Consider the following 15,075-nt stretch of genomic DNA (forward strand, 5'->3'; position numbering starts at 1 on the left):
GCTCCTGGCACCGTTCCTGGCTCCTTCGTGCTGAAATCCCAGCTGGTTTTGTTCTGCTGAGGGGCCACTGAGTCTCTGCCATCGACAGGGAGGTGGCGAGGGCTGACAGCCCGGTGGCACACGCACCCGGGGACGCCACTGAGCCCTTCCTGGGATGAGGGGATTTCTCCTGCTAGCCCTGTGTCAGGTCCAGCGCTGTGTCACCACGCTCCAGGCTGTCCCCTGGGCTGGGGAGGCCACGGAGGGGCTCAGCACAGTCCTGCGGTGCTCAGGGATGAAGGTACCCACTGGGCATCACCAGCGCTGGGTGTCACATCATCCTCTCTGGGCCTCCTCTGGGTTTGTAGCTGCAAAACTGCCTCTCAGGGGGGCTGCAAGGGCCAAAGCAGAGCAGGTATGAAGGGGAGGGATCTCCCTTCTCTGCTTGGGTTGCAGTGGGGAATCCAAGCCCTCTGAGTGGCAGTCTCCCCCCACCTTATGGGGTGGTTTTTGCAGCTCGGTGGGTCCAGCTGCCCTCCAAAGGGAGGGTAGAACAGCCCTCGACTGCCCCGCTCAGGAGGGGAAAAGCCACCTCCTCTCCCAGGGAAAGGTTTCCAGTCCTTGCTCTAAACCAGGCAGGGCAGGACCCCAGCCCATATGACCTGCTCGTCCCTCTGGCGTTAGGCTACGAGGGGAGCAGAGGTCCCGTGTGGCTCTAAAGGGCCAGAGCAAACCCGCGCAGACGCGCGTCCATCATCTTGGCATGGGAGCCCTTCTCTACCTGCTCCCCAAAGTCCTGGCGATCCCCGCCCTGCTCTCAGGGTAGACCAGGCTTCACCATCCAACAGGACCTTTTTCATGCAATTGCCCAGTTTTCACTTATTCCGAGGAGCAGCGGCGTTCGTGTCACCCGGCACCCGGCCGCCTGAGGAACTCTCCAGAAACTGGGCAGCATCTGCTGGATTTGGCGTGTGTCTTGGGGCTCACAGAAGACCTTTGGGGTTAGAAGGAGCCTGCTGTGAAGCACAGCTCTGCCTGCAGCCCGCTGTCACGCCACCGGCGCGGGTCTCCAACCGCTTGCTGAGACCCGCTGTCGGGGTCTCGGCACCCTCCCAGAGGGTCTGTTGCTCGCCCATGTCGGTGGCCCTGATCCCACCTTCCTGCCTGAGCAGCACTTGAAGATATTCAAAGCAACATTAACAGAAACAACAGATTTTTTGCATTTTAGCAATCTGCTTTCAAGATGTGGGGAGGACGGAAGCGGCGTTTCAAAGGCTTCGAGCGCTGCAGCCCCGCCAGACGTGGAGGCCGCTGCAGATGAGCCTCACTGGAGCTGCTGAACGTGGGCCTTCAAAAGTGGGTCTGGGTGGGGAAGGATGCTCGGTGCCTGCTGGCCAGGGTGACGCCATCCTCGGTGTGTTGGGCCCATAAAGCTTGGCTCTGCGTCCTCTATGTGGGCGCCGGGGCTGTGCTTAGGGGTGTCCAACAGCTCTAAGGCATGGGGCAGAGCCCGGGGCTCCATGCAGCGGGGGCGAAGGGGTCTTCTGCCATCCTTGAGGAGACCACGGATGGTCCTAAGAGTGGCTGGGCTGGGAGGGTGGTGCCAGGAGGGACCAGCCATGTAGGCAAGAGGGTCATCGATCTGCCCAGGTGCTAGGTCCCTGTTCCCTCGGGGACGTCCACCATCCAGCTCGACGGTGCCACGTTGGGTCTCACGCTGCCGCTTGGCCAAAGCTGCGCTTGCAGGACCCGTTGCCTGCCAGTGCGGGTGCTGAGAAGGGGGAATGCGAGGGAGAGGGGCCCATTTTACAGGCCTTGCAGGCACGGGGGACCTCAGCCGCGCTTGGCGGCACTGCTCTGCAGAGCAGCCCCGCCGTGCAGATCCGCCTGGACGCGGGGTTTGCTGCGAGCGCGGTCCCCGGTCTTGCAGCGGAGCCGGCCCGCCCTGCGAGCAGGGAGCCGACTCAGCACATATTTGCTCTTTGTTTACTGGCTGTTGCTTGTAAAAAAAAAAAAAAAGAAACAAAAAAGAAGAAAATCCCCCAAATACCATTTTAATAACTGCAGCCCTCGCACGCAACGTCCTCGTCAGAGCAGGAGGGAGCTGTGTGCCGTCGTGCGCTGGCTGGAGCGAGATGTAGCAGGCACGGGGTGTTTCTGGCCATGACTGCGAGGCTGGGGTAGCGCTGCTTCGGAGGCGTTGCTGGATGAGGCCAATAGAGCCATGACCCAGAGGCAGCGGGCGTGGGGCAGCCCCGGGCACGGGACTGTGCTGGACGTGATGGGTAAAGGGTAGCAGTGGATGTGGTAAGGTGGGGTGACCGTGGACGTGGCAGGCGGGGATAGTGTGGGTTAAAAGAATGGGTTAAAGGATAAAATAATGCTAGAAGGGACCTTTTGGTAGTCTTTGGTCCGGTGCCCTCCTCACGGCAGGGACAACTGCGAGGTCTCACTGCACCCAGCCCCAGTTCTGAGTGTGGGTTGGGAAAGGGTGGAGAGGACAGGACAACCTGCCCAAAGGGAAGCACGGCAAGGAGGAGCCCCTGCAGAAGACCTCCTCGCTGGAGCGAGCAACCCCAGAGGTGTCTCCTTGCTCCCAAGTGCCGTACCTCGAGCTGGGTGGACGCTGGACTCACGGACGCGAGCCCAGACCAGGTCCTGCTTCGGCACTAAGTCCTGCCAGGGTGATGCTCTTCCCAAGGGAAGTTGTTGTCCTGCCTTGGGCTTCTCACGAGCCGCCAGGCAGAGGTGGGTTTTGGTAAACATTAGCAGTGGGATTAAAAGCCCCCAGCTGAGCTGCTTTAGTGTTGGGATAAGCTGACCGACGCACAGACGGAGCTGGGAGGCAGCCATGGTCGGGGGGGGGGGCTGAGCATCACACGCAGAGCTGGGAATAGTTATTTTTAGGACATCTTTCAGTTTGGAGAACAACCAAGTGCGTAAAATGATTCAATATGGTTCCAATATTTAACAAGGAGGCTGAAAATTGCCGGGTTGAAGTGGAGTATCTAGGAAGAGCCTTTGAGACAATATTTATGGCGAGTGGTGATGTGCAGCCAAAGGCAGCCTGAACCACAGCTTTGCAAAGAGGTTATCGGATGGTCCTGGCACCTCCACGGAGGTTACTCTGCAGTTTGGAGCTGGCTGGAGGGCTCTGGTCCTCTCCTGGGACAGCCCGTGCTGCAGGCTTGGAGCTGAGCTGGGCTGGCAGCAACTTTTCATGGAAGGGTCGTTGCTGATCCTCCTCCTAAACCAGGAATGAAAGAGCAAAGAAATGAAGAAAGGGCTGAAAAGCCAAGAATGAACTGGGAAAATCATAGCGGATCAAAACACGACTGCAAAGAAAGAGGCAAGCGGTGACATGGGTGCCCTTCCCCTCCTCCTGCGAGCGCTTGGGCTGTGAGATCCTCCACCAGATCCTGTTTACTCCACGCCTGATGTGGCTGGAAACATCTCGCTGAGCCAGTGCCGTGCCAGGACATGTCTCTTGGCCCACAGCTCCTTGACACAGTTCAGTGGTTTAAAGGCCTTGTGGGGGAGAATTTATTCTGGGAATAATTATATTAAAAATCTTGTGGGTTGGTAGCTAGGGCCCAAAGCCGAGGGCTCCAAAGTTAAAATCAACCCTCAAAAATTAAGAATTTCTCCCTTATCTGCCCAGTGCCGGGAAGGTGGAGTTGGTTTGGGATGCACGTGGTAGGGGATGTGCAGTGTTTGGGCTGGGCACCCCACAGCCCAGCAGGCCGATGCACGCTCCTCCTCCTCTCCAAATTGGGTTTATTGCTGTTTTTCCACCTCGGGGAAGATATGCTTGGTGGGGTGGGTCAGCCAAATTCTGGTTGGGGGGCAGCTTCACCCAGGAAGGGGACTGGGAAAAATGGGATGGCCGCAGTGCAAGTGCCAGCGGTGGCAAGAAGGCTTTGTCAAGGGTTTTATATTTCCAAATGCTGAATTTCCATTTGATCTTGTTCCATCATTTGTTACTTCAATCTTTTAATACATCCGGGTCTCGCACGCCGATAGCCCGACCCTCCTCTCTGCTGCCAGCGCCTTGGTGCTACGATGACTTTGCATCGCTAGCAAATTGCTTTTACCTTCCTCCTGGCTTTCAGGGACATGAATACCTTAAGGAAGCTGGTCCCCAACCAGTCCCTGAGGGACCCCAAGCTAGTGGGAGTCCCTCTTCCACGGCAGCCCCACGTCTCCCCTTTTAGCCCATTCCTTCCCCAGGTCAAACCTCCTTTTCCCCAGTTTACCCACAAGTGCCTATGGAGCAATTTATCAAGTGTGTTAATAAAGCCCAGACAGAGGAGATCTACTGCACTGCCTTGGTTCAGAATATAATTTTTGATCAAAGACAATTATCGAGTTAGCCCAAGGTGAGCTTGTTCTGCACCGTTTTAATCCAATTATCTCCCTATCTTTGATAGTTTTTGCTCTCCAGATTTCCTCCAAGCCCTGCACGCCGCCGGGGTCGCGCTCCCTTGCTTCTCTTGCCCTTCCGACAATAAAAGCTCTGTATTTACTGTCTTTACTCGGTCGGTTTTATTTTCCAGCAAGCCATGATATTTATTACAGATGGGGGTTTCGGTGCTCCAGCACGCCACGCTCCCGCGTTCGCCTTCGCCTCCAAGGTGCTCGCTCCGTACGCTCCTCCTCGAGCGGCACCCTTCCTGCGTCCTCATCCTCCTCGCTGAATCGTGGAGTTATTTGGGGAAATGTCTAAATTATCTTTAAGCCCAATTCCATCTGCACTGTGCAGATGTAATCTTTTTTTTTTTTTTTCCTCTCTTTTTATATATACACCTAAAGGACTTTCTCGCTGAACTTCCTTAGCCAGGTCTAACTCAGCCTGGCTTAGGACAATTCTGGCTTTATCCCTACAGAGGTCTCTAAGAAAGAGATGTTTTCTCTGATTCTTTTCCTTTCTACAAGTAAATGGAACTTTTCAGTGGGGTTTTCCCTCTCTCCAGCTCAAAAAAAAGTGGTTCCCTAGCAAAACACCGTAGCTAGCCATTCAATTTAACCCAAGCCAGCTCACCATCACTCATTTCAGATCACACGTTATCATGGCCTCCCTTGGAAGACGGTCCGTTGCCCATGTCCCCCAACTCACGGTGCTCTCTCCGGTCCTCAGACAAACCAGAACTTCAGTGGAACCTTCCTCGTTCCCCTGCATACACCTAACCCTGCGGTGCTCTGCCTCACAGGACACGTTCCCTTTTACGTTACGGCCGGTTTCAGGTGGCGGAGGAGAAGGTCGGGAGCCAGAGGCCTCTCGTTCCTCGATGGGGAGGAATCAACCCTTTGGAAACTGAGCCTGGGCGTTCAGCTGTCCAGGCAGGAGGCAGCCAGCCAAGCCCAGCCCTACAAGCAACCCAACTCACGACGAGGCGGTGATGTGGCATCTCCTCCTCTAGGAGTTTTTCCGCCAAGGTGATCATCTTCCCTCGCCCCCCTTTCATCCATCCCTGCTCAACTCTACGTGCCCGCACTCGCCAGGGTCTGTGCTTAGTGGCAGCAGCACAGAGACCTGCAGAGAGCAACAGGTACGGCGGAGCGGCAGGTAGGGCTTAACTAGCAAGGCAGAGCCTAGGGTGAGCCTTGGAAGTGTCTCTGTTGCTTGGTCTGGAGAAGGAACCGTTGAAAGAAGACCTGACCATGGTCTTTGGGGACTGATTTACAGAGGAGAGGGACGATCTGCTCTTCTCGTCTGGCTGGGAAAAGAAGTGATAGGGTTAAACTACAGCACAGGTGTAGGTTAGGTCTTGGGAAGGATTAGTGAGGGCAGCGGGTTGCTGGTGTGGGCTGCCTGGCCCCCTTTGCTGGCGGGACAAACTGGGTGGGCGTTTGCAGACATGGCAGAGGAGCGACTGATCCATCCTGGGGACAGAGGAACACATGGGGTGACCTCTCCAAGTCCTCGCAGCTGGAGTTTTCTATGTCTCGACCTGTTATTCTAGCCAAAATTGCTGCATTTGAACTGACTGGTTTGGGAGCGGATGCAGTGGGATGCACCAGCGTAGGAAGTGCTCGCTGGAGACACGGGGTAGGAGGGTCTCCGTGGCCAGCCCTGCTCCCCGGCCGGTGCCTTTCTGCCTGTTGATGCTCAAATCAAGCCCGTAGCAGCCCTGATCTTTCCACTGCCTCAGGCTCCTCTGCCTGGGATGGTGCGTTCAGGTCTGTCCACGTTTCCCCAGCTCTGACGTTATTTCTCCAACCGTTACCCAACACCTTCCCGGCCTTTAGCTCTGTCCCTCCGGCAGCCACAAAGCTTAAGACACCCTCATAAACCCATCTGATGTTGACTGTCTCTACATCCTGGGCCCTGCTCAGCTCAGGTTTGACACCAGGTAACCCCGTCCCAACGCAGCGATGAGATACAGGCAGAGGTGGGAGGAGAGGGCGCGGCCCCGGGGTGTTGGTGCCATCAGCTGTGGGTACCGGGGGGGCCTGGCTCTGCAGCCCGCCTGTACACGTGGCCCTGGACGAGCGGCTTGATACCTTCCTGCTCCGTGCTGTGCAGCGCATCCCTTTTTTTATTAAGCCCCTTGAAGTAATCTCCAGATTTTGCAGCTCATGCCCTTGCCTTTCCCTCCTTTAAATCTTGCTTGGAAGATTTTAGTTGATACATTAGCCCAATAAAGCCCAACAATTGGAGAGAAACCCAATCCTACCCCCCACCCTACCCCCCTTCTCCATCGAGATCAAACAGGTTTTAATCGGAATAGAATTTCCTTTGACAAAATGAGTAAAATCTGTCGCTCGCATCCGCCCGGCCAGCCGCTCCTCAGCCCTGGGCTGTGTATCTGTGCTTGGTGCTGGAGCTGGAATCTCCCCTTTCTGCTCACCCCAGCTGGACGGCCCATCTTCACGCGTGGCTTTGTCACTCCTGAGGGGTGCCGGGGTCCCGCTGAGCCGTGCCGGGACCCCTCCCCTGTGGAGGGTGTGAGCACCAGCCCCAGCTGCTGGAGCATCCCGGCTGCCCGTCCTGCAGAGCCCGGCGTCTTCGCGGCGTGCTCGGGGACAGGGATGCGCCCAAGCGCCGTGGGTGACTCGGACATCTGCTCTCACGACAGCCCCGTGGCTGGTTCGCAAAGTCCCTCTGCAAATGAAAGCTCCTGCCATGGCGCTCAGGAAATGGGCCTCAAACCCGACTCCAAAGCACCAGCAACTCATTCCAGCCGCGGAGGGGAGAGTTTTCTTTCATCTCCAGCCAGGAGTTTAACCGGCCTTTCATCTCGCCCCAGACAGGGCTTTGAAGGCTTGCAGGGTCCTCCCACATGTGCTGCTGGGGCTGGGAGTGGTGTCAGCTCTGGGACCGGGAGGGAGGAGAGGGTGGAAAGCAGCATGGGAGAAAAGTGTTCTTCCCTTTGGGAGATGCCCAAATGGGGTGACTGGAGGGGCTTCTGCAAACCACCTTCACCCCGGAGGGTCATGAAGCGCAGGGGACCCCCATGGGCTGCAGCACGGTGGGACGTGGTGTCCCACGGGTCTCCTAGTGGGGTTGAGGTTCTGCAGCCTCTTCCCCAGGCATCTTAAAAGAGGTTCTGGAGCTCTACAGGATGGAGGTGGAGATGATACCCTCTGCTTCGCCAGGCTTTTGGAGGGTCTGCTTTCTGCCCAGGGCTGTGCTGTGGGGAGAGCAAAGTACACAGAGTGCAGAGATGGAGTTTGGTTCTTGCTGGCAGCAAAGTATCAGTGCCGTGGGGAAGGGTCCAAGCTCCCTCCATCCCCCTTCTCCAAAGCCCTTCCTCCTGTTTCTGGCCCTCTGTGACTTCCCTGGTAACAGACCAGGGCTCGGGGTGATGGTGATGGAGGGTGATGCTAATGTGTCTGGAGGCTGGGGGTGGGAGCGGGCCCAGGGTGGCCTCTCCCATCCCACCCAAGCCTGTCCTAAGATGTTGCTCGTAACTCTGCTCTGCCACGCATGAGCCCGCTGGGAGCCGTGGGAAGCCGCCAGGCTCTGAACGGGAGCTACTGAATTGCGCCAAGACGCTGGTGGTTTGCATGAGCAGGGACTCTCACGCAGAGCCGTGTGAAGAAGACCCAGCACGTTGGCTTTTCTGAGACCCCCTTTTCCCTCCATCCCTTGGGTTGGCACGGCTCCAGCTTGGCCCATGGCTCGAAGGGAGGGGATGCAGAAAAGTGAGTCAGCTTTGAGTGCTTGCAAAGTTGCTCACATAAAAATAACGCAGCGTTCTTTGGGATGTGCATCAGCGCTATCATCCGTCTGGCTGGCTGCTCTGTACTTCTGTGGCCTTATCCTGCTGGTAGGCTTTGTGGCATTTAATAACAGCCCAAGGAAAACTGCTATAAAATGCGTGCACTTGCTGGTGTCTTCCGTTTTTTGCTTCTCTGGTTGCCCCCAGGAGAAAACCACATTTCCCCCCTCCCCCATTTTCACTCCCTCCCAGTTCCTGAACCTGAATCTCAGGTTGATTTGCTGAGAGCAGGCGCCCAAGGGACCAGGACAGTTTGGTCACTGCTTGGGAGAAACACCAAGTGAAACGTCTCCTCCTATCTGGGGAAGACGCTCTCGGACAGGGATCCCCTGGGGCAAATTCAACCTCTGCCCTTCCAACACCTGCTCGCACAGATTTTTCCAGAGGCTGTTTTGCTCACAGATGAAACAAAACCTACCATAAATGTTTGCCTTGTTGCTAACAGCAGTTTTGAACTTTGCTTTCCCACAAATACTTGAGCTGCTGTTGGAGGCTCGCGTGGCGCTCTGCATGGGGCAGATGGAGGTCAGGATGGCTTGGACTTACTGGATCCTCTCCAGCTCTGCGCAGAGAGAGGTAACCGCACACACAAATACATATTTGCTTCAAACGGATTCATTTTAAAACAAAAGACTGGGTTTAGTGCACTAGGGGAGAAAAGAGTCAACTTTCCGGGCTTTATTGGGGTTTCAGAGTCTTGCACGGGGGAGAGCGGAGGGATGGTTTCGTAGCAGGATGGCAAAGTGCGTGGCCAGGCCCAATGTAGCTCAGGGGAAAAGGTGTGTGGAGGATGGATGGGTAGACGGCTACGTACGTATGGAGAGGGAGTTACAGCTGGATGCTGGACGATCTGAGCCTCAAACAGAGGGATGGGCACAGGGTGACCCACAGATGAGCCATCCTAAGGGTCAGGAAAAGGCAGAAATGGGCTGGGCTGGAGCCCAGGGGTGCAGCTTGCAAAAATAAGAATGACTGTATTTCCTCTCCTGAGCCCCCACGCTTCAGAAATTCTGCTTTTCGGGGGTTAATAGCTGCACGGGGGGGCTCTGATGCCGTTGCAGGGGGGAAGCAGGCCTGGAGCAGGGGGATTAGGCAGCGTTTACACATTCAGAGAAGATTAAACCATGAAACTCCCTAAGATTAGAAGGCGACCCTTTGGTTTCCCTTCTCACAGGCCGGACTGAGGCTGTAGGATCTCCTGGCTGGAAGTGACTCACCGCAGGAGTAGCTGAGCTGATGCACAGCGTGATGGAAAGAGGCTTCCTGCTAACCTAGCCACAGCCGTCAGGATCCTTGCTCCATCCAACGGTGAGTCACTGGCCTCTCATCCTTGGGTTCCTGGTGCTAGCCCAGGTCCAGCGGGGAACTGGGAAGCACTGGGGTGAAATGCAGAGCTCCCAGTCAAGCCTTCGCCTGCAACGTGCCCACAGCGCATCTTGTTTCCTTCCCCTCGAATGCGTCAAGCACCTCTGTGGCATCGCAGTGCCCCGTTCACCACCCAGACCTGCTCACGAGCCACAAACGTCGGTGCCTCCGGCTGGAGAGAGCCGGGAGGAGGTTGTCCTTGGCCAGATGGGAGCAGCGGTGCAGGGCGACGCGCGCGGGGGTAGCGAGGCAGAGGGCGGGGGGGGGCCTGGCTTTGCACCGGGAGAAGGAGCTGCACTCCTGGAGCCAGGGTCGGGTCCTGCAGACAGGCCTGCGGAGCCGGGGAGGTGCGGTAAGCGGGGACGGGCACCTCACAGGGTTTCTCTCTGCCTGGCATTTAAATCCAAGGCAAGAAATTAAAGGCAAGAACGACAAGAAGGTTTTTATTTGCTCCTGAGGTGCAAGACAACAACAAGGAGAAGCACAACTACTCGCAAGCTACAAAGATGATGAAGCCGTTCTCGGTAGTGTTGGGTGACACAGCCAAACACCTCGCATCTGGGCAGAGGAGCTGCTCCAAGAAATGTTTGCCGAAGGGCTGACGTAGATTCAGGGTCAGCAGGCAGGGCTGGGTTCGCTGCTCGTGTTATTTCTGTCGCAGGAGTACCTCGCTATAGGGCTCTCGCTCCCTCCTCCCAAAGAGCCTCTTTGCCTGCAGAGACCGCATTTGTCCTCTCCATGCCATCCCCTGGGGCACCGCTTGGTCACTTATCTACTGGCCACGGCACGCAAAACCTCCCCTGCCCCATCATCTGGGGCGCCCTCCCAGCGTGGCTTCGTGTCCGCGAGGCATTGCACGGGACGCGCAAAGCAGCGGGGTCCTTTGGAGGAGAAACCTGGAGTAACTAGGAAAAGCAACTGCTTTGTGACGCTCTTTCATCACTAGGAGGGAAGCAGATCCTAGGGGGATTGATCCGCTTCGGCGCTGCCTGGGACTGATGTAAATTCAAGGGCAGAGCAAGGTCGCAGTCACAGGCAGCGCCTGGTCTCCCGGGAGGGCTGCCCGACCGCCTCCGTTAGCAGCAGTGGCCGGGGAAGGGCTCGGCTCGGCCGCTGTGCCCCGGCGTGAGCCCGTCACGCTCGGCTTCCCCCCAGGGCTCGGCTCGTGCAGTGCCAGGGCTGGGCTGGAGGCGGCTGCGGTGGGAATTATTCGGCTCACGGGGAGAGCGGGGAGGCTCTTGGCAGCGAGAGCCAGAACATGGCGTTTTGCTCCTTTGATGGCCAGATGGAAACAGATGGGGAAGAAAGGGGAGGGAGGGAAAAAAAAAGCCCCAAACTTTCACATGTTAAAATTAACTGGAACGGGATGGTCGTCGGCGCGGGGTGGTGGTTGGCATCTGTGGGTGGCACGCGGGGCGTCCCTCCGTCGCTCGGCCTCGGTGCCGGGGCTCGTCCCGCCGCCCCATCCCGTGGCTCCACGCCCGGGGAAGGGGCAAAGCGAGGCAGAAAAGCACCGCAGCTCACACCCGGTCTCACCAGCAACACCCCTGGCCAGACCCCGTCCGCCACCCCGAGTTCCTTCTGCCCCCCGCTCAGGGAGGGGTGGAGGGGGCGCGTTTTGGTGGGGAACATCTTTTAGTTCTTAAAAAGTTCAGCAAGTTCCAGGAACATTATGTCACTTTGACAAGGAAATGAATTGCGAGGCCATCAATCAAAGCTGCAGGCGCACAGATCAAAGGACCCCGCAGCGCTCGAGTTCCCTTTTACAGCCAGAGCCCTGCACGATCCCCCTCGCCCATATTCCCTGCGGTTGCTGCAGCAACAGCACGCTACAGCGGATGCTTCGCATTTTTATTCGCACCACACATGTTTCCACTCTAACGCTGCAATAACTAGAAAAACCTGCGAAACCAAAGCTGCTTCCCCAGCCTCCAGGGGCAGCGGCTATTCCTGGCTCCCTTTAATGTTCTCAATTTATTAGCGTTATCCTCCTTTTTTTCACGCAGGATAAAATAGAGATTATTTTTGTCCTCTCTAACAAAGAAAAGGAGCTTAAAAAAAAAAAAAAGAACAAAACCAACCCCAAAACCTCCGCGTTGAGGCTCGGCCTCTGATTTTGTGCCCGGAATTATTTGCAGGCATAATCAGGTCCTTGGCCATCAAAGCGATGGTATTGACAGCACCGGGCTCACACATGGCCCATGTTATCCCGGTGCAGCCCCAGCCCGTCGCAGCGGCGGGCAGGTTCGCAGCCCCGTTTTACCAGCCTGAAAACTGGTGGAGCTGGAGGGTGGAGCTGGGGGGGGGTGGCACGTCCTCAGCCTCCCTGGACCAAAATGGGATTTGCACCCAGACCGTGGTATAAGTCCTGTCCCACCACGGGCAAGTCATGGCATCTGTGGAGGTTGTTGGGGTGGCGCCCAGCTCGCCCAGTCGCTCCTCGTGATGCTCTTACAGCGGATGCAGCCCTGGTTTATGCCACACCCCACAAGAAAAATCATGGCTTCAACCCCACAGAACCCAAGGATGCAGAAACCTCCCGGGCACCTTCCTTACGCCCGTGGTGGCGGAGCATCAGCGCCATTCCGAGCTCTTCCCCAGCGTGCGTTAACCCGAAGACCCCATCCAGTCCCCCGAGACCTCCCGTCACAGCCACCCAGCTCGGTGCGGCTGATGAGGTTGGGGCAGAGCCTCGTGCTCCGGCTCCAGCTCAGAAAAGCCAAAAGATGTGACATCACCAACGAATAAGAAGCAGATTGATAAAATGAAGGGGATTTTTTATTATTATTTGAGGTATTAAGCAGTTGTTCCCCTGGTGAGCGGGACAGAGCTGGACCTGGAGGCACGGCAGTGCCACGCTGCCCCTCAGACCACCCACCTCTCGCTCCAGCGGACCGTCCCTGCGGGCGTGCGGCAGGCGGAGGGAGGCCGGGACGCCTCAGGGGGTTTGCGCGAGCCTGTGACTTGTACTGAAAGGAGGTCGGTAAGCGTTTGTGCCAAAGCTCGGCTCTCCTGGGAGCGAGAGGGAAGCCTGGTCCACCACGGGGACAGCACGGCGGGGCGCTGGGATCACCGCGGGGTTTGGAGACCTGCTTTCGGGGAAGAGACTGGGAGGGCTTGGTTTGCAACCACGCAGGTGGCAGAGAGGGGTCAGACCCCTCCAGGACCGGTGAAGAGCATCTACAGGCGGTGTGAGGCTCAGCGGCAGAAATAGGCTCAGGCTGACCGAGACGTGCTTTCAGCCCATGAAAGGATGTGGTTTTGAGGGGACGCCTCAACCCTGGTGCCCACCTCGACCCCACAAAAGCGCTTCCATTTGAGGTCCTACAGCCTCTCTGAAGGTATTGGTGTGCCTCAGCCCTGTTTTCCCACGTGATGGGCTCCCTCGCTCTCTGCCCGTGCGTGGTTTGGTAGTGTCCTTGCTGTCTTTTTTTCACCTTTTCTTTCTTTCCAAAGCGCTAACTGGCCCCGCAGGAGCCCTGCAAACCACCTTCCAGGCTCAGACCTGCTGAGGACACCCCAGCGCTGGGGGCATTTCCTGCCCAAGCCGAAGAAAAGCTGCTCGGGAAGGGTGGATGTGAGTCGTGAGAGGGCAGAGGAGGACCAGGAGGGGAGGTGGGCAGAGGGAACGGGACATGGTGGCGATTCAAAGCTCCCAGCTGGTGGCTTCTCACTGAATCCAGCGAGCTAGGCTTTTTTTTTCTCCACATATTTAAGGTCTGAAATTTTCACTGATCTGTCAAAACGAGCGCTATAAAACCCCCAGCTAGCTGGAAAAGCAAAGTTATTGAAACCAGTTTGGTGACTCATGACCTTTCCATGAAAAGTTTATATTAATATTCCTCCAAAAAAACACTCACTGAAAGAACAAATTGAAACGTTCAAGGGAAAAATACTCTTGCCACAAAACAGCCAAATCTGGGTAAAAAAAAGCCCGCTCGAGCAGCACGGGGCGCTGAGCTGATCCTTCCCGCAGATCAAAGCTCATTGTGTGGCTCCTTTTTGCTCAGGGATATCAGCAACACAACACCGAACTTCACTTCCTCCGTCCAAAACCATTTGCCAACGAAATTAAATTAAACTTACTTTTTAAAAAAGGAAAACAATAATAATAATAATAATAATAATAATAATAATAATAATAATAAATTAATAAAGAACTAAGCCCAGGCGCAAGCCCGTGCCCCAGCTGGTGTTAATTGGCAGCTCCCCAGCCCTCGGCAGAGCTCCGCCAGCTCCTCCAAGCAAGGGCCCTGGATCCTGCCTAAATCCTGCCCTCCCTGGGGTATTTTTCCCTCGCCCTTTGTTTTCGCTCGCTTTCCCAGGCCCCTGTGATCTATTGTCTTTCCGCATTATGAACATCTGACATTCGTCGCTGTCTTGACAACGCTCGCGTGTGAGCAGCGCGTCGAGCCGATGCCCTGCTGGCACCACGGGCTTCGGTGCGGAGGAAGGAGCAAAGTCACCGGGCTCCGTCCCAGCGAGTCTCAGTATCAGCCTGTTTCTGAGCATCTTTTCCTTCTTTCAGCAATAGCGGGCGTTTTTCAAACGCTGGCTCCCGTCCGCGGCTTCTGCCATCCCTGACGAGTTGACATGAGCGGAGGGAGGATGGGGCTGAGCCGAAGCTCATATTCAAAGTCCTCATCCTGCATCGCTCGGGTCTCCCTGGGACGGGGCTGAGGTGGCTCTTCGAGGTTGCCATTCCACTCAGGCCCCCACCCGGCATGAAGGACGGGCGCGAGAAACCCGTGGAAGCATGTGAAAACACACATTTCCTTAAAATAGACAAAAATCCTCTCTACAGTGCCTGCATCCTGAGTGAAACGGCAGCCTCTGCGTGGGTGTACGCAGGGAGGCGACGGGGTGGGAAGGGGTTTTGCTGGGAGCGCTGATGGACAGCGGGATGCGTGGCTGGTCAGTGAGGCTACAGGCACTTAACAGGTCTACGGAGCATGAAGAAATAACCTTGTAGTTGAGCTTGAATTGGGGTTTTTCTACTGGAAACTGGAGTAGCTTGCTTGAGCAAAGTTGGCCGAGTCACCTGCTTTTCTTCAGCCCCACCTCAGAGAGCAGAGAGGACATCCTCCTCCTCTTCAGGCTGCAGGGAGCGGCCCAGAGGTTCCTGAGCAGAGGTTCAAGAGAAGCCTGCAGCACAACAGTATCGGTTTCTCAGGATGAGGATCACACCGACAAGACGAGAATATTAATTTTTTATCTGCAGCAAGGCACACACAAAAAAAGAAGGTCGTTGCCTTTTAAAGGACTTTCTCCTGCAGCCTCCTGGTGATGCTCAGCCTGAGCTGCCGCATCCCCATCACTGCCAGTCCGGGGTAGGTGGGGACCCCTCCGCCGCACGGGGCAGGCTCAGCAGCGTAGGAGGACTCTGTAGTACGCTATAGATGTCCGTTATATATATTATATATGGGGACTTGTTACGTGCCAGAACAAGGAGCTAATTTAAAAAATATCTAAAATACATATATATAAAATATAAAAAATATTTATA

The sequence above is a fragment of the Phalacrocorax aristotelis genome, chromosome 26 (assembly GCF_949628215.1).
Source record: "Phalacrocorax aristotelis chromosome 26, bGulAri2.1, whole genome shotgun sequence".
In the NCBI taxonomy this organism is placed as follows: Eukaryota; Metazoa; Chordata; class Aves; order Suliformes; family Phalacrocoracidae; genus Phalacrocorax; species Phalacrocorax aristotelis.